Source organism: Triticum urartu, chromosome 1A (assembly GCF_056163025.1).
Source record: "Triticum urartu cultivar PI428250 chromosome 1A, HENAU_Tu73, whole genome shotgun sequence".
Taxonomy (NCBI): Eukaryota; Viridiplantae; Streptophyta; class Magnoliopsida; order Poales; family Poaceae; genus Triticum; species Triticum urartu.
This window is the reverse complement of record NC_141873.1, coordinates 354,868,551-354,891,385: the sequence shown is the minus strand read 5'-3', so window position 1 is coordinate 354,891,385 and position 22,835 is coordinate 354,868,551.

Sequence of the window (22,835 nt, the reverse complement as noted above, 5' to 3'; positions counted from 1 at the left end):
AACGAGCCTACAGACACTGAGCCTGCCGCGCCCGATGCTGAACCGGCAGAACCAAACCGGGCTAGTCCGGTGAAAGATGCTGAAATTCCAATATCATCAACCAAAAACCCTAAAGGCCAAGGTGATGACATTATTATTACTGGAATAGGCCATAACTCTCCTGGCCATCCCATATTTTTGGCACAACATAGTGCTAAAGAAGAGCAGGCTGCTAGAGAAAAAAGCAAATGGAGAAGTGATTTGGCAAGTTATGCTCATCTCAACGCAGAGGAGCTTCACTCTGGCTTCTTGAATCGCTTGCACGCAAACCGGGATTACGAAGCCGGTTTGGTAAATTTGATGAAGGACCGATATGAGGTAGTTTCTTCCTCCTTTATATCTTGATTGATAGTCTGAAAATGCTAGCCCAAATAGCCCCCAAGGGTTGGGTTATAATGTGAATCATAACCCGAGTCTTCGTAACACTTTAAGCCACTGCTAAGAACCAGATTCACCCTTTAACAAGTAGATAGCTTTCTGCCGCGTATCCCCCAAAGGCCAGTTTAACTCTAACAAGTTAATCCGGGTTTGAATCCATGCATCCGTTTTTGAATCGACATACATTAGCCCCCAAGTGTCAAGGATAATGTTTACATTGTTCTGGAGACTTGTATAAACTGTGGCAATGTAGAACAAATAGGCATTAGCCCCCAAGTACGCAGTGCATAACCTGTTATGCGATTTGTACTTAGAATATGTAAGTATCTTGTGATTTGATATATCTTCAATGTTTGCAGTCTGATTTGAGGAATAAAGAGGCCCGAAACATTGATTTGCAAAACAATGTGAAGTCCCAACAACAAGAAGCCACCAAAACCAAAGAAGAGCTGACGAAGGCCCTAGCCGCCATGGAAAAACTCAAAGAATCTTTCAACAAAGACCGTGCCGAATGGGAGATCGAGAAATCCGGTTTAATAAAGAGTGCCGAAGACGCCAAGGCTGCCTTGAAACCGGTTGCGGAGGAACTGGCTGGCTTAAAACGGCAAATTAATGCCATGACTTCTACAATTTTTGGTAAGTGTGTCCTTTATGTATTTAGCATAACTTGTGGAACCTTATCTTTGACCAGAATACTGATGTTAAACCGTGACAGGCACCCGTATTGCTCATCTTGGTACAGATATGTGCATGAAGCTCAAAGCGGCATATACATTGGTTGAACAGCTATACTCTGGGTCTCAGCGGGCAATTTGCACAGCAGCTTGCAACAAACTGGCTCCAACTTTGATTAAAGAAATACTTGAGAAACTGGCCATGTTACCAGCCCGTATTGCCAAGTTGAAGAAAGCAGCTACCAGAGCAGGGGCTTTAACCGCACTTATTCGAGCCAAAGCCTGGATTCCGGACCTTGAAGCGGAGGATATCATTAAAGGATACCAAAGTGTTAAAGAAGACGGTTCCAATTTCGACAATGATGACCTCCGGTGGCTGACCAAACAGATGCGGCCAGTAGCCAGCAAGTTGGCCGATGATACAGATTTGTCCCATTTTCAACCGTTTTACGATGCAGAGGGGAAGAGGCAGCCGACCGACATCCATGAAGTTGAAGAACTTGTGCCTCCAATTCGTAAGCACACTTATGCTCCTGATATTAACCAGTCCAATCTTATCCATGAAGAAGCAGTGTTTCAAGCTTTAACTGGAATCGATTGGTCAACGGTTGATTTCCAGCGTCTGGGGAGGGATGAAGAAGTGCCCACACCAACTGACCCACAACCGTCAAACCATGCAAATGAAGATTCCTGATCCGGTCGCCGGTTTACATGGCCTCTGTGAAAAACAATGATACCATTGGAGCCGCTTTGAAAGCTTCTTGTAATAGGATAGCCAAAAAACTCCGTTATCTGCCATGCCATCGAGCATGTTTCATAATACTTCATGACAATCTTGTGCCACTTTTTGGGATATATTTATGCATAACCCATGATGAATTGTGCTCCTGGGTACAACAACATAAAAGTGTCTAGCGGTTTACCGCTAGACGGATCATGACGTCCAAGAAGTATATAATACATAGACGAATAATCGAAGTGTTTGTATACAAAGCAATATACATAACATACCTCATTGGTTGATCAATCAGTGTATACGGAAAAGGTGTTAATACCAATCCGGAACATTGATAACCCCATATTTATTATGCTGGTCTACATAGTAAACCAGACCGGGATAACTACCGGGTTTTCTTTGTAACACTGGCGATATAGTCAAACCAGACCGGGTCAAGAAACACTGGTGTATAACTGATCAGGTGCCGACAACTTATAGTTGAAAAAGCAAGCCGGGTCAAGGACGTCGGTTTAACAAAAAATACTTATGAACTTCAACAAATAAAACTCAAAAAGGAAAATATGCAAGGCTTTTTACGAGCTGCCGGGCTCCAAATGAGGCTTTTCATGGGCTGCCAGGCCTCTGAGTTAAACCATTTAACAAAGCCTTTTAAGATGGGCCTCCAATTAACCAATCATCGTTTTAACTTTGACAAGTTCAGGGTCTATAAAAGATTGACATGTCAAACGTTAGATGGGTCACACCAGGATTACCTGGACAGGAGTGGCTTACTTGATGAAGGCAGGTTAACCCGGGTTTTTAGGTGAATACACCAGGCTTCCAAGTCGTGGCTTGATAGCAAATTACAAGGGTCCTTTCAAACTCTTTGTTGCTTTAGAAAAAGAGCCCCCAAGTAACTTTGAGAGCTAGGCTTAGTGTGTGCCCATGTTTGAGTCTGTGCTTTGTGCAACACTCTCTTTGGCTCCACATATTTTTCTTTTGTGGCCTAAATGCCTATAAAGAGGTGTAGCTATGGTGTGATAACAACCAAGCCCCCTAGTGATATCCCTTCGTGGTTTCAAAACCGATCAAGAGGTGTAGCTGTAGTTCAAATATGACCAAGCCCCCTAGTGATTTTCTTTATATCTGTGCAACTGCTAAGACCAGATTAAGAAAAACTCCGCTTTGTCAGCTAACTCGTATAACACACATAAGATGTAAAGAGAACAGATACCCCACTTATAACGGAGGCTTCGGTTTATTATATGATATATACACTGTCATAAATATGTACAGATGAAGAGCCTATGGCTTCAAGTATAGTAAGGCCGAAGGAGAGCTATGTTCCATGGCCGCTTGGTCTCCTCCTGCAATTGACGTGAGTCTTTATGCTCTCGAACATCAATGAGGTAGTAAGACCCGTTGTGCAGATTTTTGCTGACCACAAAGGGTCCTTCCCAAGGTGGGGATAACTTGTGCATATCAGTCTGATCCTGGATGAGCCAGAGCACCAAATCGCCTTCTTGAAAGGTTCTGGTTTTAACCCCGCGGATGTGATAACGTCGGAGATCTTGTTGATAAATCGCCGATCGTGCTGCTACAAGATGACGCTCTTCATCCAACAGGTCCAGAGAATCCTGACGTGCCTTCTCATTATCAGCTTCAACATAAGCTGTCACACGGGGCGAGTCGTGACGGATGTCACTAGGAAGAACGGCCTCCGCTCCATAGACCATGAAGAAAGGTGTGTAACCCGTAGAGCTATTGGGTGTGGTGTTGATGCTCCATAACACAGAAGGTAGCTCCTCAACCCAACAACCCGGTGTCCGCTTTAAGGGAACCATAAGCCTGGGTTTGATACCCCGTAGAATTTCTTGATTTGCCCTTTCTGCTTGACCATTAGATTGGGGGTGAGCCACCGACGCTAGATCGAGCCGGATGTGCTCACGTTGAAAAAATTCTTCCATCTCCCCCTTTGACAAGTTAGTACCATTATCTGTGATAATGCTGTGTGGAAAACCAAACCGGAATATCACCTTCTTGATGAATTGAACCGCCATGGCTGCATCACACTTGCCGACTGGCTCTGCCTCCACCCATTTGGTGAATTTATCAACTGCTACTAACAAGTGGGTCTTTTTGTCCTTAGATAGCTTGAAGGGTCCAACCATATCAAGCCCCCAAGTTGCAAACGGCCACGTAATTGGAATCATCCGCAAATCTTGAGCCGGAATGTGCGCACGGCGGGCGAATTTTTGACACCCGTCACATCTCTTGACTAAATCTTCCGCATCAGCATGCGCCGACAACCAGTAAAAACCGTGGCGAAAAGCTTTAGCAACCAAAGACTTTGAACCGACATGGTGACCGCAGTCCCCTTCATGGATTTCTCGCAAAATCTCACAACCTTCTTGAGGAGAAACACAATGCTGAATTGCTCCTGAAACGCTGTAGCGATGTAACTCCCCGTTGAGTATGGTCATGGACTTGGAACGCCGGATTATCTGTCGAGCCAACGTTTCATCGTCTGGTAACTCGCCCTGGTTCATGTAAGCCAGATATGGAATTGTCCAATCTGGTATGGCATGCAGGGCTGCCACCAACTGAGCCTTCGGATCAGGAATAGCCAAATCTTCTTTGGTTGGTACCTTGACTGACGGATTATGAAACACATCAAGAAAGACATTAGGCGGGACCGGTTTACGCTGGGAACCAAGACGACTTAAAGCGTCCACCGCTTCATTCTTCCGCCGATCTATATGGTCCACCTGATAACCCTTAAAGTGACCAGCCACTGTGTCCACCTCTCGCCGATATGCAGCCATGAGTGGGTCATTAGAATCCCAGGTGCCACACACCTGCTGAGCTACTAGATCTGAATCGACAAAGCACTTAACCCGGCTCAAATTCATCTCCTTAGCCATCCGAAGACCGTGGAGCAAAGCCTCATATTCAGCTGCATTGTTAGTACAAGGGAACAATAAACGGAGGACATAACAAAACTTGTTACCTCGTGGGGAAGTTAGTATGACTCCAGCCACCGAGCCCTCCAACTGTCTGGACCCATCAAAATGAATAGTCCAATATGTATTATCTGGTTTCTCTTCAGGTGCCTGTAACTCCGTCCAATCATTGATGAAGTCCACGAGTGCCTGGGATTTGATCACTGTGCGGGGTATATATTTGAGCCCGTGAGGTCCAAGCTCAATAGCCCATTTGGCAATCCGGCCAGTTGCTTCTCTGTTTTGAATGATATCGCCCAAAGGAGCTGAACTGACCACTGTGATGGGATTGCCCTGAAAATAATGTTTAAGCTTCCGGCTTGCCATAAATACTCCATAAACCAGCTTCTGCCAATGCGGATACCTCTGCTTTGACTCAATCGCTGATATAATAAACCGGCCATTGAACCAGATATTCCTTGCCAAGCTCCTTGCGCTCTACCACAATGGCTATGCTAACAGCCCGGGCATTAGCATCCACATATAGCAATAACGGCTCTATCAATTGGTGCTGCGAGTACGGGCGGTTCAGCTAACTGCCTCTTTAGATCCTCGAATGCCTTATCAGCTGCCTCACTCCAGACAAAGTTATCTGTCTTCTTGAGCATTTGATATAAAGGGATGGCCTTCTCCCCAAGGCGACTAATAAACCGGCTCAAGGCTGTAATCCGGCCGGCCAGACGTTGAACATCGTTGATACACGCCGGTTTAGCCAAGGATGTAATTGCTGCAATCTTTTCCAGATTAGCCTCAATGCCTCTGTTTGACACCAGAAAACCCAAGAGCTTGCCTGTCGGGACACCGAAGACACACTTCTCCGGATTGAGCATCATCTTGTAAATCCGGAGATTGTCAAAGGTTTCTCTCAAATCATCTATGAATGTCTCCTCCTTTCTGGACATTACCACAATATCATCCACATATGCCTGAACATTGCGCCCAATTTGCTTATGAAGGCAATTCTGAACACATCGCTGGTAAGTTGCCTGGGCACTCTTGAGTCCAAAAGGCATGGAAACATAGCAGAAGGCTCCAAGGGAGTTATGAAAGCTGTATTCTCCTGGTCCTTAACCGCCATTTTGATCGGATGATAACCAGAGTAAGCATCCAGAAAACACAAACGGTCACAACCTGCCGTAGCATCAATTATCTGATCAATGCGAGGGAGAGAAAAGGGGTCTGCAGGGCAAGCCTTGTCTGAATCTGTGTAATCCACACACATGCGCCAAGTGCCGTTTTTCTTAAGAACCAACACCGGATTAGCCAACCACTCTGGATGAAAAACCTCTACAATAAACCCCGCGGCCAACAGACGGGCTACTTCTTCACCGATAGCCTTACGTCTTTCTTCATTGAAGCGGCGGAGGAACTGCCGGACCGGTTTAAACTTAGGATCAATGTTGAGTGTGTGCTCAGCGAGTTCCCTCGGTACACCTGGCATGTCAGAAGGTTTCCATGCAAAGATGTCCCGATTCTCACGGATGAACTCGATGAGCGTGCTTTCCTATGTGGGATCCAGGTGAGCGCTGATGCTGAACTGTTTGGATGAGTTGCCAGGAACAAAGTCAACCATCTTAGTATCTGTAGCCGATTTGAACTTCAACGCCGGATCATGTTCCGTAGTCGGCTTTTTCAAAGAGGTCATGTCTGCCGGATCAACTTGCTCCTTATAGAATTTCAACTCTTCCGTGGCACAAACCGACTCAGCATAAGCTGCATCACCTTCCTCACACTCCAAAGCAATCTTTCTTCTTCCATGTATTGTGATAGTCCCCTTATGACCTGGCATTTTAAGCTGTAGATAAACATAACACGGCCTCGCCATGAATTTAGCATAAGCCGGCCGTCCAAACAAGGCGTGGTATGGACTTTTGATCTTTACCACCTCAAGTGTCAATGTTTCTGACCTTGAATCATAGTCATCTCCAAAAGCTACCTCTAAGGCTATCTTGCCAACAGGATATGCAGACTTACCGGGCACCACACCATGAAAGACCGTATTTGACGGTTTAAGATTCTTATCTGTCAACCCCATACAACAGAATGTATCATAATATAAAATGTTGATACTACTTCCCCCATCCATGAGTACTTTGGTAAACTTGTATCCCCCAACTTGAGGGGCTACTACCAGGGCCAAGTGACCTGGATTATCAACCCAGGGTGGGTGATCCTCTCTACTCCACAGAATAGGTTGCGCAGACCAGCGTAAATACTGAGGTACTGCCGGTTCAACAGAGTTTACTGCCCTTTTGTGAAGCTTCTGATCACGCTTACACAAACTAGTAGTGAAGACATGATATTGCCCGCTATTTACCTGCTTGGGATTACTCTGATAACCCGACTGCTGCTGCTGCTGATGGTTGTAACCTCCCTGGTTGCCTTGGTGCCCTTGATTGATGTGTCTGGTTTGGTTGCCTTGAAACCCTAAACCGGAACCACCACCTCTGTAGCCCGGCCCATGGAAACCTCCTCCTGAACCGCCGGGCGGGCCATTATCATACTGGAACATATTGGAATTCTTGAAATCCCACATGATGTAACAGTCCTTCCAAAGATGTGATGCCGGCTTCTCCTTTGATCCATGCTTTGGACAGGGCTGATTTAACAGGCGCTCCAAATTGGGGCCTGAACCTCCACCCCTCTGGGGCTGCTTACCCTTACAGCGCTGGCCATTCTCCTATGCATTGGTGTTAGCAACAAAGTCCAAGCTGCTGTCGGCCTTGCGCTTACCGCCGTTTCCATGGCCTGCCGGATTATGCTGCTAACCCTTGGCATTGCCGTTCTTCTTACCTTTCCCCGGTTTGTCCTCCTCCGAATCCAGGTCCTTGGTATTATCTGAATCGGTGTATTTAACCAAAGCGGTCATGAGCGTTGACATATCATTGCAGTGACGTTTGAGTCTTCCCAACTTCTGTTTGAGTGGTAAGAAACGGCAATTGACCTCTACATTGATACGATCTGATGAATGCAAAATCGCTGAGACCCGTTTGGCCCAATGGGTCATGGACTCCCCTTCCTCTTGGACACAAGCGGCCAGATCCACGATTGACATTGGCTGCTTATAAGTATCTTTGAAGTTCTGGATAAACCGGTGCTTTAACTCAGCCCATGACCCGACAGAGTTGGTTGGTAAGCTCTTCAACCAAGTGCGAGCTGTTCCTTCCAACATCATGGTGAAATATTTAGCACACACTGCTTCATCCACATCTAACATCTCCATTGCCATCTCATAGCTCTCCACCCACGCCTCTGGTTGCAAATCACCGGTGTAATTTGGTACCTTACGAGGTCCCTTGAAGTCCTTGGGCAGTCTCACATTATGCAAAGCGGGGGTAAGACACGGCACCCCTAAGGAACTGAACACCACACCTGGCTCTACTGAGGCCGTAGGGTGAACCGGAGTATGTTGTCGTGCTCCGTGTCGAGCTGCCAACTCGGCCTCCCGACGTGCGCGGCCATGGTCCACAACATCCTACACATTAGCGCCTCCCCCTGCCGGGTTGTTTCCTCGTGGTGAATTTCGGCGATGTGCACTACTGGGCATGGCCGGTTCGTCCTCCACGTGTCTGCTATAGCTTCGGCTTGGATGGGGAGTGGAATGAATCCTCTCACGACTGTGTGAATATGCCTGCTGTTGATTTAGCGCTGTTTGAAGGAGATCCCTGGCCCGACGTGCTTCCACCACAACTGGTGACTCGCCGTTGTTTGGGAGGGCTGCCAGGCGTGAAGCGGCGACCACAATATTGTCCAACGGGTTGGAATAATGCCCAGGAGGTGTTGGTACATACTGTGGCACAACGTTGTTCTGGCGAGGCGGGTCCATCGTGTGCGGTTGAACCGGCGCTCCTGTTCCCGGTGCCTCCGCCCGGTTTAGTATGGGTTGGTTACCAGCTCCTGCTCCTGGTGTGTTGAAGAGATTCTGCGGCGCATAAACCAATGGGAGATGCGATCGGTACCTTCTTCTCATGACTTCCTCTGAAGCATTCTGATCCAACCTAATCCGTTAGGCCTGTGCTTCCAATTCAGCCCGCTCTGTAGCCATCCTAGCGTTCTCTGTCGCCAGGTCTGCTTTAGCCTGGGCTATATGATCTTTCACTTTTGCAATCTCCGCATTATGCTGATCCCTGACTGCTGCATCCACCTCTGCGGCCATCAACGTCGCCAAAGCATCGAACAAATCAGACATGACTTGGGCTGGAGGCGGCGCAGAGCTTCCTGCCCCTGCTGGTGTAGCCGTAGTTGAACCGGAGAGTATTGCTATGGCGGTCGATGAATGAGGCGCTGCTTGTGTGCCGGCCATGAAGATGGCGGCCCGGTTTGGCAGATCAGGGGAATCTGGAATACTGTTGCCCTCGGATCCTCCATCAATCCGGCCGTCCTGCAACTGATAAAGTGTTTCGGTCTCTCCAGAAGACTCGTCATCAGAACAGACCACGGTCTCTCCATCGGACACCGGCCCGTCCTCGTATCTCGATCCATGAATGACACCTACGAAACATGCCTCGCCTCGGGCTGAACCGGCGAAGAACTTGCACGCCGAGCCGTTTTGATGATGTCGGTGCAGATGTTCGGCTCAGGGGCCGGTTCGCCGATCTTGCCAATGAAGACGTGAATCCCACCGAAGGGGACCCGGTACCCATACTCGATTGAATCGGCCTCGGGACCCCATCCCGCATTTTCGATGTAGAGCTTGCCGCGACGACTCTTCGTCATCCGTCCCACAGCGTATCCCTTAAGTCCATCAAAGCTGCCCTTCAAGGACTCAAAACCATCGTGCGATAGCCCCACGGTGGGCGCCAAATGTCGTGGGTTTGTCACGGCAGATGTCCTTGTGAAAGGACTTAGTCGTGGAGCCATCGCTACGGGTTAGCTTAAAGGGGTTAAACCGGACAAGGGGACACGGGGGGTTTTATACTAGTTCGGCCCCTTCGAGGAAGGTAAAAGCCTACGTCTAGTTGTGTTTGGTATTGCTAGGGTTTCGAAGGCCAGGGAGCGAATCCGCTTTGTCTGGCTCTTGATTTGTTGTCTATACCTAAACCGCGGCCGGGTCGTCCCTTTATATACATAGGTTGACGCCTGCCGGGCTTACAGAGTCCCGAAGCCGGATCATAAACGTGTCCGGTTTGGTCTCTACTCTTCCTATCTTACAATACAAGTTACATGACTAGGTCGGTTTACATTTATAGGCTGTAACCCGCCTTTGGGCCTTGGGCCCTCCTTCTAGCGCCATCATCCTTGCATCTTCATGGGCTTCTAATCTTCAAGGAGTTAACCCGGCTACACCTGGCCGGTTTACATCCAGTAGTAATATCCCCAACACCGGACAAGCCAGCCAACCACACCAACAGGGATTGTTGGGTGTTCAAGAAGGCCGGCAAGTTAAATGCCGAAAACAAAGATAAGGGGTCACATAGCGATGACGAGGAGGAGCCCCGGCAGCCGAACACCGGAGGACAGAAGAGGTTCCCCCCACAAGTGCAGATGGTGAACATGATATACGCAACCCACATCCCCAAGAGGGAGCGGAAGCGTGCGCTAAGGGACATATATGCGTTGGAGCCAGTCGCCCCAAAGTTCAACCCATGGTACTCTTGTCCGATCACCTTCGATCGCAGGGACCACCCCACTAGTATCCGTCATGGCGGATTCGCCGCACTGGTCCTTGACCCAATCATTGACGGATTTCACCTCACTCGAGTCCTTATGGACGGTGACAGCAGCCTGAACCTGCTTTACCAGGACACAGTGCGCAAAATGGGTATAGACCCCTCAAGGATCAAACCCACAAAAACGACCTTAAAAGGCGTCATACCAGGTGTAGAGTCCCATTGCACAGGCTCAGTCACACTGGAGGTGGTCTTCGGATCCCCAGATAACTTCCGAAGCGAAGAGTTAATCTTCGATATAGTCCCGTTCCGCAGTGGCTATCATGCAATGCTCGGGTGAACCGCATTTGCGAGATTCAGTGCGGTACGGCATTATGCATACCTCAAGCTCAAGATGCCAGGACCTCGGGGGGTCATCACAGTTAATGGAAACACAGAGCGCTCTCTCAGCACGGAGGAGCATACTGCAACCCTCGCAGCAGAAGCGCAAAGCAGCCTCTTAAGGCAATCCATTCGTTCGGCGATTAAGGACCCGAACACCTTCAAGCTCGCTCGGAGTAATCGGCAACAAGACCGCCTGGCATGTTCCAAGCTCGCATAGCAATGCGGCCCCCACCCCAGTCCCAGCCAAACGGTGAAATCCGTGCCACGTGTACATAATTACGCGTTGAAAATACCATGGGCATAGGTGGGTAGGGGGCACGACTACGGCACGCCCCAAGACGCGGCTCAGCCGCACTAAGGGGTTTCCCGCTTTGTTATTTTTCTCTCTTTCAGGACTTTAATCTCTGGAAACCCTGTCCGGCAGTATGATTGCCGAACACATGATGCAGCAACCAAGGAGGCAGAAAGCTACGTCGCACCACAGAACTCCCAGGTGGTCTCTCACAACGAGTGAAATACCTACTTTAAGTACCATTCCTCAGCTTGCCCTTGGAGGGGACATGTCAAATAGTCCTACTTTTTGCTTATCGAACTACTTGTATCATTCTGCTTTAAAGCACCTTTTTGAATAAACAATGCCTAGCACTAGACTATTATCACATTCTTTATTCTTCTTTATATATATAAACACTACTCTGATCACGGGATCAGAATAATATTCTGATCACAACATGAACTTCCCGAGTAACGCGCCTGACCTTCCCCGAGTACTAGGTTGAACTTCAGCTAAAAGGTGTCCAAATGGGGCTTGCGATATACCGTTGGATAGCTATGGACATCAGTATCATGACCCAAGTTAAATTTTTGGCAAAATGTAAGCGGTTTAAGAGCAGTTTTGAAAACCGTTTTTTCTTCATATAAAAAACGTGAATTGTATTTTCGATCGCATTTTTAAACCGTTTATCGGAATGAGGCAAATAATATGGCGTTGGAAAGCTGCTGCAAAACCGCTCCTTCCACATGTTGAAAGTTTTCTCTAATTCCCTACGGTTAAAGAGTAATTCGGAAAATCATAAAATTTCGCAAACCGAACACCCGAGTTCGTATTTTCGACGCCATTTCTAAACGGCTAATCCAATTGAGGAAAATAATATGGCGTTGGAAAGCTTACGAAAATGCGCTACTTTTTATGTTAATTTTTTTTCTAACTTTGAATGGTTTAAAAGTAATTTAGAAAACGGTACAAGTTCCACCGAATTCGTATTTTCAAGCTAATTTTTTAACCGTATGTCCAAATGCAGCAAATGATATGGCGTTGGAAAGCTTGAAGAAATGTGAAACTTTTTTGTATATACTCTTTCTCCTAATTCATTACGGTTTTATGTCAGTTTTAAAAATGGTTAAAAACGTATTTTTGCCATAATTTCTACAAACTTTATCGGAATGAGGCAAATAATATACCGCTGAAAATCTACGGAAAATGCGAAACTTTTTCATGTTGATGGTCTCTGAATCCTGACCGTTTTCAAGTAATTTTGAAAATGGCGAGATTATTTGTTCTGCCTTTATCACGAAACAGATTCTTCGAAAATGCACCGTGTGAAGAACCTGAACTTCTCGGCGCGTGTACCTGAACTTCACTCTGTTTTTCACGTGATTTTTTTGCTCGTAGATCTCCATCCACTGCTCGTAGATCTCCATCCACTCACCGGAATTGAGCAAGTGATATACTGATGGAAAACTGCTGTAAACACGCAACTTTTTCGTGTTGATCATTTCTACATACTCGTGATGGTTTTAAAAGTTTTTCATCTGAAATTCATTCAATGTAGTAGTTGACCTTCTGCTATTTTAAGCATTTTGTTTTCTATTCTTATATTGCTATCTGAAATGCATTTCATGTAGTAGTTGAACTTCCTGTTATTTTCATCTTAAGCTGTTGTCACGTATTTTTGTTCAACCTCTCTCACAAGAATTTTGAACTTTCTCGGGCCGAGCACTTGAACTTCTACCAACAAAACTTTTAGCCTTTGCTATTTCATTCTTGTTTTTCATAAAAAATGCCCACCGTGTAGTACGTGAACTTCTGGTAGTTATCGACCTGAACTTCTCTCTGTTACATGATTTTTTAACAAACTTTGCTTTTTTAGTAATGTGGAAAATATGTTCTTCTTACAATCATCAACCATCTCTGTTTTTATATTGAATTTTTGTTATATTTTCATAAATGGGAAAATCAATGGAGAAATTTTTTGTACACCCCACATTTTTTTGCTATGCACTATCCAATTAATTAAATTTGAACTTCTAGATTAAACATTTTTTTGGTCGAGGCTTTTGCCTTCTTCTTGTTTTTCATGCCATGTATTTGAAAAAAAGACTGCACACTTTTCTGGGGGAGTTTCTCTGATGTGAATCTCCCAAAAATATAGTTACTCCCCAAGTCCCTGCGGAGGATCTCGGCCGTGTCACTATGTGTTTGGTCTCCAAATTTTTAAATGCTTTGTACCCGCATACTCCCTGACTTTTTTAAGTTACTTTTTCATTTCTTTTTAACCAAGTTTTTTATTACTGGACTCCCCTGTTATCAGTGATTGAACTGCACCACTTTTTATTTTTTATTCTCTATTTTACTATCAACACATTTTTTAGATGGACAAGAGAGACTTTTTATATCCAGAAATCGTTCTAACCACCTTCATCTTGCCGCATGTATGATCAGCAGGAGATGTTATTGTCATGCATGATGGAGAGAAACTCGCCAGCACCATAATGTTGAACTTCCAAAACTCAAAATACCTAAACAAAACAACAACACAAAAAATAAAAATTGTATACGTTAAGTGCAAGCAGCATCCTGTAGCGAACACCCATTTTCATCCAGTATACATGCGATGGTTATTGAACAACTACACAAAGGTCCACACTCTCAAAAATGACATCTCCCCACCTAGTTATCACAATAGCTGGTATTTTTCATCATCATGGCAGACTCACCAAAATCTATCTCGCCATCAACTGTGACAGAGCAGAACTCAAGTTGAGTCAATTGATTCTCCACTAGGATAAAGTTTCAGAAAATTGAAGCTCTTCCATTGTCAGCAAAGAGAGAGAAGTGGCTAACAATTTTTTCATCCGTCTCTTGAAAATATTACTTGGATGTCTTTGGGAGAGTGGTTTTTTAACCCAACTCTTTTTGGTAATACGCTAAAAATCAACATCCGAAACCTTTCCTTGCAAAATATAATAGAGTTCACAACAATGTTCTTACCTGGACGGTGTTTGCACCTAAATCTGAGAATGGTTTCATACTTAAACCATACTTGAACCATACCTGTACATGTATCTCTCAAAACCACACTTGAACCATATCCATTTAATGCCATTTTCAACCCAACCAAAACTAGGCCCTCTATTTTTTCCACCCAAACCAATTTAAACCCAATACATAACCGTGGGTTTAAACCCAATACATAACTATAGGTTTGCTTCAATGTATATATGATTGCACAAATCGACATGTTAAGAAGCAAATGTCATAGAAAAGGCATAAGTGCATCTACAACAGTTTGGGAACAAAGTTATCATTGAGATACGGTCAACACACAACAAGAGTCAAAAAGACAATGCCCACGACCGAAAAGCCCACTGGCAAGTGTATTAAAACCAATTGCTTAGCTAAAGCACAAGCAAACACATTCGATCTGCATGTGGTGTTTCCCCATAATACAGAATTACATAGTGCATGGCAGCATGTACGCGGATCAAAGACACTCGTTGTCGATGCATCCTTGCTTATTGCACATAATCAATGCCCAGAAACCAGTTTGGACTCATAGTTTATAGCCGTTAATAACCAAATTGTTTAAGCCCATAACCAACTATACCCAAATTGGTTTCTTCACATACCCAAACCAAAACCTAAATAAAAAGGATTCAGCCCAATAAAACCTGAACCAATCAAATCCAAAGTAAGAACCAAACTGTTTCACCCGGTTTTTTAATAACCATTCTCAGGTTTATTTGCACCCCAATCTGAACTACGGGAGGACGAGGATGTGCATGCCTCTGCTACGGAGCACGTGAGCACACACACACACTAACACACATGCCTCTGCACGGAGCACGCACACATCAAACAGAAGCTTTTCTCGAAAAGTAAGAGGAATTCCAACAATCTTGTTCGACCTTCCATGAGAATTTTTTTCGACCTGCCCGATGAGTACTATCCGAACGGCCCAAGAAAATCGAGAGAAGTACAGAGAAGGAATTGTGTTTCTGTGCTTATCTACAGCCGCGGGGGGGGGGGGGGGGGGGACATCACCTTGTTGGGCGGGGGCGGATGGAGCGCCGGTGTGTGGGGAGATGGCGTCCATCGTGGAGCGGGGCGGATAGCTCGCCGGCAGCCGGGGGAGCGGAGCAGCGAGATGCAGGTGCGGCACCTAGTGGGTCGCGCATGTCGGGGTTGGAGGAGCGAGGCACCTAGGGAGGTGGCGCTCCGGCGGCGGGGGATGTGGCGCTCCAACGACGGGGTAGGAGCCGGTCATGGCGCGGCTGCGGGGAGGTCTGGGAGGTCGCCCAATGGCGGGATCTGGGGTGGTCACCACGGCGGTGGTGGAGCAGGGGAGCGAGGATCCCGATGATGGTGGGGGTGTGGGGGAGGAAGCGCGGGGCGGCGGGGGAGGAAACGTCGCGCTGGTGAGGGAGGAAGCACGGGGCGGCGGCGGGTCGTGTGTGGAGGCCGGCTGAAATCGAGGGAGGTTAGAGACGGGGTGCGAACAGGGGAAGGTCGTGTGTGGTTTATTAGGCCATTCAAGAATGTGCTAATGGGCCGGTCTGGCGCTAATCTTTTTCCTTTTCTAAATCTCCGGAACACCTCGTTGCCCCTATATAGGGCTGACCGTGATCCGAATAACTATTCTGATCCTGTGATCAAAATAGTGCTACCCTATATATATATATATGTTCATTCATGACATCTAGCACCCGTACACTCTGGTACGGCCAATACGCTAGGGGCTTAAGCATACCCCATAATACGGCGTGAAAAGTCCGAACACTTTCAACAGTGCGGCACCCCGAACTTATAGCATTATATGCATCAGCTCCGAATCATGTCTTGGGTCAATAGTTGGGTTTGCCCGGCTCCCATGTTTTGGTACCTTATGTTCCGCTATATCGGCTAAGGTAGCACTGGGAGAACTACTATGATTGTACCCCGGTTCAGCTGGGCTAAGCACCTCAGTAGAGAAAGCTAAAACTGACTGTCATGATAAGGCGAGAGACTGGTCGCTATTCGAGAGGTTTCGAGTCCCTAAAGACTTATGCCGCTTAGAGTGAGGAGTCGGCTTTGTCCGGCTTAAGGTGTGTATAGCGCACCGAATTCGGCCTTCCGAATACTAGCGGCTTCGCCAAAATTTAAAATTATAGAATTCTATGGCTAAGTGGGAGTGATAAAGCATTATAATCTGATTGCCTTGTTCATTGTGCTGAGCACCTCCCTCGAAGGACCCAATAAATGGGAACAAGAGTGCTCAGGTTTATCCCGAACACCCCAGCACTCGTGGTATGGGGGTAGAAGCCCACGACTAGCCATCTCTCAGATTTGATAAATAGCCGAACAAAAGGTAATATTTTAAATTCAAAAAGTGTTGCATAGCGCATATGAACAAGTTTTCATAATACAGGATCACACGAGCAAGTTCATTCAAATATTACATCTTTCGCACACTCGTCTGCTACAAGACGGGAACCCTTCAGGACACCCTCATAATACATCTCGGGGTGGCGATGCTCCTTGCCCTGCGGCGGTCCCTCCTTCACCAGCTTCTCGGGGTCAATCTTGGCCCAGTGCACCTTCGCACGGGCAAAAGCCCGGCGTGCACCTTCGATGCAAACAGACCGCTTGATGACTTCCAGCTATGGGCAGGCATCCACAAACCGCCACACCAGGCCGAAGTAGCTATTGGGAAGGGCGTCGCCAGGCCACATCTGGACTATAAAGCCCTTCATGGCCTATTCGACCGCCTTGTGCAGCTCGACCAGTTGCTTCAGCTGGTCGCTCATAGGCATCGGGTGTTCGGTCCCAGTATACTGAGACCAGAACAGCTTCTCCGTCGAGCTTCCCTCCTCGGCCTGGTAAAACTTTGCGGCATCCGACACGCTGCGATGCTCCTGGAGAGCTTCGGACTCGGGTAAGTAACAAGTAATTTACTTTCACATGCTTGCTTTGCATATTGAATGCCTTACCCGCCGCTATCTTCCTCATCGCCTCAATCTCCTGGAGGTCCTTTTCGGCTTCAACCTTGGCATTCTTTGCGCTCTCAAGGGCCGCGGCAAGCTCAGACTCTCGCGTCTTCGAGTCAAGCTCCAACGCCTCGTGCTTCGTCACGAGAGCTTGGAGCTCTTGCTGCACCTCTCCCACCCGTGCCTCTTGCTTTTCCCGCGCGGTGCGCTCCTGGGCCGCTTTGTTTTCAACCTCGGACAATGCTTGCTTCAGGGTCGCCACTTCGGTCGTGGCCCCTGGCAAATTCATGATGATCCTATCATTTTGCAATCGCATCTTTTTTGTATATATATATATATATCTACAGACAAGGTATTACTTACCTTTGTTCGCCTTGAGCTACCTCTTGGCAAGGCCGAGCTCTTTCTCAGACCCCTCGAGGTCCTGCTTCAGTGCGGCGACCTCCGCAGTCAGTGCGGTAGAGGTCAGCAGCGAAGCCTGCATACGCATATCAACATACTTATATTAGACTCCTGCAGATATTATTTGCTCCTCTATTCGGCTTTTCTTTGTGAACACCAAACAGAGCATCAGGGGCTACTATCTATGCGGTAATATTTTTCCTATATTTTAAATACTTACCTCAAAGCCTGTTAGAAGGCTGGCATAAGCTTCATTCAGTCCGCTCTTGGCGGACTGAACCTTCTTGATCACCGCACTCATAATAGTGCGGTGCTCTTCATCGATGGAAGCGTCGCGAAGCGCTCCCAGCAGGTTGTCCGGTGCCTCTGGATGGACAGAGGTCACCGGCACGGGCGTCTTTCCCCTTTTGGAAGGGAGCCGCCTGCCCGAGTCCGGAACCACTGGAGGTTCCGGCGCGGTGTTCGTCTGAGAGCCGAACGTGGAGCCCCCGGGAGCCTTGCTCCCTTTGCTCATGGAGTCCGGAAGGTCGCCTTGAGGCGCCTCCAGGACTGTCGCCCCCGGCTCGGCGCCCCTTGAGACAATACCTCGACATTGTCCATAGGGCAAGGGGAGGAGGCGGTCAGAAGTGGATCGCTATCCATATCCGACGACTCCAAGGAACCGTCCGACGAAGATACGTCGATACAAGCTTGGGGCGGTCTGCATAGTCATATTCGGCGTTAGGAAAAGCAGTGCGACAATGGTATGCTATGAGTTACTCTAGTATTCGAATACTTACGACTTCGCCAAGGGCTTGGCCCTGAGCAGCCACTTGTCTTCGCCTTCGGCGGCGGTGGTGGAGCAGTCCGGAAGAAGAGTCCTTCCCTTCTTGGACCCTTCGGCCTCCCCGGTTGGGGTGGCCTTCCTTTTCTTATCTCCCCCGGCTGGAGGGGGAGCATCTTCATCTTCCTCCTCGTCTTCATGGGAGGAGTGCGTCGCGGAGTTATCGGACGATGAGTCTGATACCACCTGGCATCAGGAACTCTTTCGGGTTCCCTTGGCCTTCTTCTTGGTCTTCTCCAGCACCTTATAAGGAGCCGGAGTCAGCATCTCCGTCAGGAGAGCGTCCGAGGTGTCTTCGGGAAGGGGGGCCGGACAGTTAATCTGCTCCGATGACTCCACCCAGTCCTGTCAAAGGCATGGGAGCTCAGACCCCGGACATGGTTAAGCTATGGGAAATAAAATCCTACCAGATGTACAGAACTAATCGGATTCGCAGGGCGCTTCGCGCTTAGCCCGCGGTCCTCGGTAAGAGAGGGAGGGACCTCGGTGCCCTTGAACAGCACCCTCCAGACGTCCTTATGCATCGTGTCGAAGAGCTCGTGTAGAGTCTGGTGCTGGGCCGGGTCGAACTCCCATAAGTTGAAGTCCCGTTGTTGACACGGGAGGATCCGGCGAAAGAGCATGACCTGGACTATGTTGACAAGCTTAAGTTTCTTGCTTGTCATGTTCCGGATACACTTCTGGAGTCTGTCTAGCTCCACCGATGAACCCCAGGACAGGCCCTTCTCTTTCCAGGAAGTGAGCCGCGTGGGGAATCCGGATCGAAACTCGGGGGCCGCCACCCAGTTGGTGTCGTGCGGCTCGGTTATGTAGAACCACGCCGATTGCCACCCCTTTATGGACGCCACGAAGGAGCCCTCGAGCCATATAACGTTGGGCATTTTGCCCACCATGGCTCCGCCGCATTCCGCTTGTTGGCCGCCCACCACCTTCAGCTTGATATTGAAGGTCTTCAGCCATAGGCCGAAGTGGGGCCGGATGCGGAGGAAAGCCTCGCACACGACGATGAACGCCGAGATGTTAAGGATGAAATTCGGGGCCAGATCATGAAAGTCCAGCCCGTAGTAGAACATGAGGCCATGGACGAATGGATGGATGGGAAACCCCAATCCACGGACGAAATGGGGGAGGAAAACCACCCTTCCATGAGGTTCCGGGGTAGGGATGACCTGCACCGCGGCTGGCAGCCGGTGCGCGATGTCCGCGGCTAAGTATTCGGCTCCACACAACTTTTTGATGTGCCCCTCCGTGACGGAGGAGGCCATCCACTTGCCTCCCGCTTCGGACATGTTTGGAGAGAGTTGAGGAGGAGGATGCGGACTTGGGCGCTGGAGCTGGAGTGCGCGAGAATGGATGAGCAAGGAGGAAGAAGGCGTGGGTAGAAAAAGGTGAGATCTTATCCCTTTATAAGGGCGGACTAAACTATGCGCCCCGACTAGCCTGGTAAAACTCGCTTATCCCCCAAGCCCCGTAGATGATGGCGCGGTTGGGTTACCCACGTCCGTATTGATTAGAATCCTGTAATAAGGGGAACATGATCTCTGCTTTGACAAGACGTGTCAAGAAACCGCCTCGCGTTATGTGCGGGGCTGGTTAAAGAAAAACGGTTCAAATAATTACCGGGCCGTGGCGTGATGTCATGCTGCCAAAACGTGTCTGCAGATTCGATTTGTGGTAATATTATTCTCTCTACGGTGGTATGTGGAACTTATTTTGCAGGGTCGGACACTATCCTTGTATTCAAATTCTTCTGTGGTGTATTCGGAGGTGGAACCCGCCTTGCAATGCCGAAGACAACACTGCGCGCCGGACTCATCGTCATTGAAGCCTGGTCCTGGGGCTACTGAGGGAGTCCTGGATAAGGGGGTCTCCGGACAGCCGGACTATATCCTTTGGCCGGACTGTTGGTCTATGAAGACACAAGATTGAAGACTTCGTCATGTGTCTGGATGGGACTCTACTTGGCATGGAAGGCAAGCTAGGCAATACGGATATGTATATCTCCTCCTTTGTAACCGACCTTGTGTAACCCTAGCCCCCTCCGGTGTCTATATAAACCGGAGGGTTTTAGTCCGTAGGACAACATACAATCATACCATAGGCTAGCTTTTAGGGTTTAGCCTCTCTGATCTCGTGGTAGATCAACTCTTGTACTACTCATATTATCAAGAATAAATCAAGCAGGACGTTGGGTTTTACCTCCATCAAGAGGGCCCGAACCTGGGTAAAACATCGTGTCCCCTGCCTCCTGTTACCATCCGCCTCAGACGCACAGTTCGGGACCCCCTACCCGAGATCCGCCGGTTTTGACACTGACAATGTGCATTGCCGAGAGGACCCAGAGATACATCTCCGGTACATGGAGTGATAAATCCTAATCTTGATCTATGCCAACTCAACAAACATCATCGGAGGCACCTATAGAGCATCTTTATAATCACCCAATTATGTTGTGACGTTTGATAGCACACAAGGTGTTCCTTCATTATTCGGGAGTTAGATAATCTCATAGTCAGAGGAACATGTATAAGTCATGAAGAAAGTGTAGCGATCAGACCTCAAACGGTCAAATCTCTGTGCATAAGTGTCATCCCTGGGTCGGTAATGCTGACACACACAGTACTCGAGGATTTATAACAGAGTGCAATCACATACTTATTACATCGTATAACTCAAAGAAAGTACTTATTACAATAATATGGCTGAAGGCCATCTAAAATAAGATAACTGCGGAATCTTCGAGGGTAAATGAGTCCATCAACTCCAACGGCATAGCTGAGTGCACAACAACGACCTAGCGCACATTACTCTTCGTCTGAAAACTCTACAACATAATATGTTGTAGCGTGTGTAGGTCAGCACGTGGAATATGCTGGCAAGATAACACTATAGAGCAAAGAACAAATAACAGCTATAACTATATGCATATAGAGATAGACATTCTCTTTATTTTACTCTATGGTGTGAAACTGCCAGTACATTCAATGTACTAACCTACATGGCTGCAAGTTGGATTTCTTGGACATGTTATATCAAGAGAAGGTATAGCCGTAGACCCTACCAAGGTCGAGTCTCTCACTGAGTGGTTGTCACCCACCTCAGATCGAGAGATCCGTAGTTTTCAGGGACTCACAGGATATTATAGGAGATTCATTAAGAATTTTTCCAAAGTTGCGAAACCCATGATGGAGTTGTTGAAGGACACCAAATTCAAATGGACCGAGGAATGTGAGGCCAGTTTTCAGGAGTTGAAGAAACATTTGGTTACAGCCCCAGTGCTGATTCTTCTGGATATACGCAAGGATTTCCAAGTGTATTGCGACGCTTCTCGCCTAGGACTTGGAGGTGTACTTATGCAAGACGGAAGAGTTGTCTCATATGCTTCACGTCAGCTGATACGTCTCCAACGTATCTATAATTTTGATTGTTCCATGCTATTATATTATCTGTTTTGGATGTTAATGGGCTTTATTTTAAATTGTTATATATTATTTTTGGGACTAACCCATTAACAGGAGGCCCAGGCCAAATTGCTGTTTTTTGCCTATTTTAGTGTTTTGCATAAAAGGAATATCAAACGAAGTCCAAATGAAATGAAACCTTCGGGAGCATTATTTTTGGAACAAACGTGATCCAGGGGACTTGGAGTGGACGACAAGAAACAATCGAGGAGGCCACGAGGCAGGGGGCGCGCCTACCCCCTGGGCGTGCCTTCCACCCTCATGGGCCCCTCGTTGCTCCACCGACCTACTTCTTCCTCCTATATATATCCATATACCCCGAAAACATCCAAGAGCACCATGAAACCATATTTCCACTGCCACACCCTTCTGTACCCAAGAGATCCCATCTTGGGGCCTTTTCCGGAGCTCCGCCGGAGGGGGCATTGATCACGGAGGACCTCTAAATCAACTCCATGGCCCCTCCGATGATGTGTGAGTAGTTTACTTCAAACCTTCGGGTCCATAGCTAGTAGCTAGATGGATTATTCTCTCTCTTTGGATCTCAATACAAAGTTCTCCTCGATTCTCTTGGAGATCTATTGGATGTAATATTCTTTTGCAGTGTGTTTGTCGAGATCCGATGAATTGTGGGTTTATGATCAAGTTTATCTATGAACAATATTTGAATCTTCTCTAAATTCTTTTATGTATGATTGGTTTATCTTTGCAAGTCTCTTCGAATTATCAGTTTGGTTTGGCCTACTAGATTGATCTTTCTTGCAATGGGAGAAGTGCTTAGCTTTGGGTTCAATCTTGCGGTGCTCGATCCCAGTGACAGAAAGGGAAAAGACACGTATTGTATTGTTGCCATTGAGGATAAAATGATGGGGTTTATATCATATTGCATGAGTTTATCCCTCTACATCATGTCATCTTGCTTAAGGTGTTACTCAGTTCTTATGAACTAAATACTCTAGATGCATGCTGGATAGCGGTCGATGTGTGGAGTAATAGTAGTAGATGTGGACAGGAGTCGGTCTACTTGTCACGGACGTGATGCCTATATACATGATCATACCTAGATATTCTCATAATTATTTGCTTTTCTATCAATTGC